Source organism: Branchiostoma floridae, chromosome 4 (assembly GCF_000003815.2).
Source record: "Branchiostoma floridae strain S238N-H82 chromosome 4, Bfl_VNyyK, whole genome shotgun sequence".
Lineage (NCBI taxonomy): Eukaryota > Metazoa > Chordata > Leptocardii > Amphioxiformes > Branchiostomatidae > Branchiostoma > Branchiostoma floridae.
Window position 1 is genome coordinate 12,903,772 of NC_049982.1, and position 3,086 is coordinate 12,906,857.

Genomic DNA, 3,086 nt, shown 5'->3' on the forward strand with positions numbered 1-3,086 from the left:
GTGCCACAGACGGACCAAGGAAGTTCAACCTCCTTGGACGGACGGAGGCGTGCTCCCCATGGCGAGTACGAAATAACGCTGAATAAATGTACATCTTGCCTGCCCACGCATATCACCATAAGTAACCCAGACAAACACGAGCAACACGAGAAGACACCGCCTGTGTGCACAAACTGTTCTTTCTCGACGCTTGCTTGTAGATAAAGAAATAAACATATTTCGTACATTTACCTGTAGTAAGAACTGCTTGCCGTTTTATAGAGAAAACACAACTCACTGCACAAAACGCTATACCTACTACATCCTTATTCTTCAAGCAGAGGTTGAGTCGCGGAGATATTCATAGCAGTAGTCGGGATTTCTACCGTCTCTTAGCTCGAGTGTCAACTTGCCACAAAGAAAACAGGCGGCCTCACCCTGATTTAGACCCTGGAATTTCAGAACATATGTGCGGTATAAAATAAAAAGGAAAGGGTCTCCTCCTGTTCGCAGAAACTGCGCTTCAAACATGCCGTATGTTCAGCAGAAAAAGGCAACGTTTCATAAAACCTTTGAGACGGTATTAGCCAATAGATAAAATGGGGGTAGTGCCCCCAAGTTTGCTTAAGCTACGCGGATTCAAAGATTAAACATGTCGTATGTTCAACAGAAATACGCAACATTTCATATACGTCTTGGCAACATATAAGGTAAACGGGGGAGGTCTCCCCTAGTTCGCTTAACTGCGCGGATTCAAAGATTAACCATGTCGTATGTTCAACAGAAATACGCAACATTTCATATACGTTTTGGCAGCATATAAGCTAAACGGGGGAGGTCTCCCCTAGTTCGCTTAAACTGCGCGGATTCAAAGATTAAACATGTTGTATGTTTTACAGAAATACGCAACATTTCATATACGTCTTGAAAACATAAAAGCTAAACGGGGGAGGTCTCCCCTAGTTCGCTTAAACTGCGCGGATTTAAAGATTAAACATGTCGTATGTTCAACAGAGATAGGCAACATTTCATATACGTCTTGGCAACATATAAGCTAAACAAGGGAGATCTCCCCTAGTTCGCTTAAACTGCGCGGATTCAAAGATTAAACATGTCGTATGTTTTACAGAAATACGCAACATTTCATATACGTCAAGTTTTGGCAACATATAAGCTAAACGGGGGAGGTCTCCCCTAGTTCGCTTAAACTGCGCGGATTCAAATATTAAACATGTCGTATGTTCAACAGAAATACGCAACATTTCATATACGTTTTGGCAGCATATAAGCTAAACGGGGGAGGTCTCCCCTAGTTCGCTTAAACTGCGCGGATTCAAAGATTAAACATGTTGTATGTTTTACAGAAATACGCAACATTTCATATACGTCTTGACAACATATAAGCTAAACGGGGGTGGTCTCCCGAGGATTCAAAGATTAAACTTGTTGTATGTTTTACAGAAATACGCAACATTTCATATACGTTTTGGCAGCATATAAGCTAAACAAGGGAGGTCTCCCCTAGTTCGCTTAAACTGCGCGGATTCAAAGATTAAACATGTCGTATGTTCAAAAGAAATACGCAACATTTCATATACGTTTTGGCAACATATAAGCTAAACGGGGGAGGTCTCCCCTAGTTCGCTTAAACTGCGCGGATACAAAGAATAAACATGTCGTATGTTCAAATGAAATACGCAACATTTCATATACGTCTTGGCACATATATTAACGGGGGAGGTCTTCCCTTCTTTGCGTAAATGACGGTTCGAAATAAATTATATATATAGCATCCTTCGGTCAATATTGACCATGGTATCCGCAACATTTCATATAACGTAAAATAGCGCATATAAGCTAACCGTGAGAGGTTCTCCCCTGTTCGAATTAAACCTTGTGCACAGAAAGTTTGAATACGTCAAACGCTTTCGGAATAGCTAAAAAACACAGAAGATTATTGTATTTGACTTTGTATTGTATTGTATTTGTATTTGCTGAGGTATAAACATAACATTTTGTACCAGAAAGCGCAATAATTTTCAGTTTTGACTGTAAATCTTGCCACTGTTATAAAACAGATGACGCAATGTTTTATCTAACACCAGACAAAGGATTATTACATTTGACTTAGCCGGTTAACATGTATTTTGTAACAGATCTAGAGAAACGGTATTTGTCCGTTTTGACAGAAAATATTTTTGAGACATTTAAGTTGTCTTTTCGACATACTAAAATACATGTAAAATTCACGCAAAGAAACACAACAGATTAAGTTAGATTTACAAACGCTGAAATCTTCCGTAAATGCCAAATGTATGTTTCCGATGCCTTTAATAGATCTTAAAATCTGCTGAAATATTTCTCCGCCTTTAAGGGCTTTATACGTATCTCTGAAACTTTGCTTAAAAAGTTGTTTTCGTGCTGTGAACATTATTCGAAACATTCTTATCTCATTCTAAGGAGAACCGAAACGGCAAGCCACATCGAATCCTGCCAGGATGTGGCCGAAAGAATATCTGGAATGCAGTAATAATGTCTAGAATACACTACGAATTCACAGGAATAGAAAAGAATTTTCATTCCAACGGCATTTTGGCTCATTCCTTTTCGTGTGAAGGGGATTTAAGGCCCATTTGGAATTGCCACCCGAATGGCCCCGAATGTGGCACGAATTTTGCAAATACTTCATTCCGGCTGGTTCTGATTTATTCCTGCTGATTCGGTTTCAGTGTGAAAGACCTATAAGTGACAAGTCCGGTATTTTCTCGACCAGTGCGTGACTTTTAGTGATCGTCGATTTTTAGGAGTTGGCCGATGCTCGCTGTGCACCAAAACTTGTTCTAAACTGTTACTTGACATCAACGACTAGTCGCCGGTGATCTTTGAAGTCGCAGAGGTTTGAAGTGTCGGGCGGGTATAGACCGACTTATTGATCATCGGTCGCAAATTTGATGGCGTACGTAGGTCGCCTATCGTTTGTTTGCAGATGTTGACTTTGAACTAGCGTGTACTTCTGAAATTGTGGCTCCTGTGGTAGTATGTGGGCTGGGTTTATCTCGCAATTCCTTTTCTGTGATAATTTCTATTCTGCCCGTGCAGTCCATTAT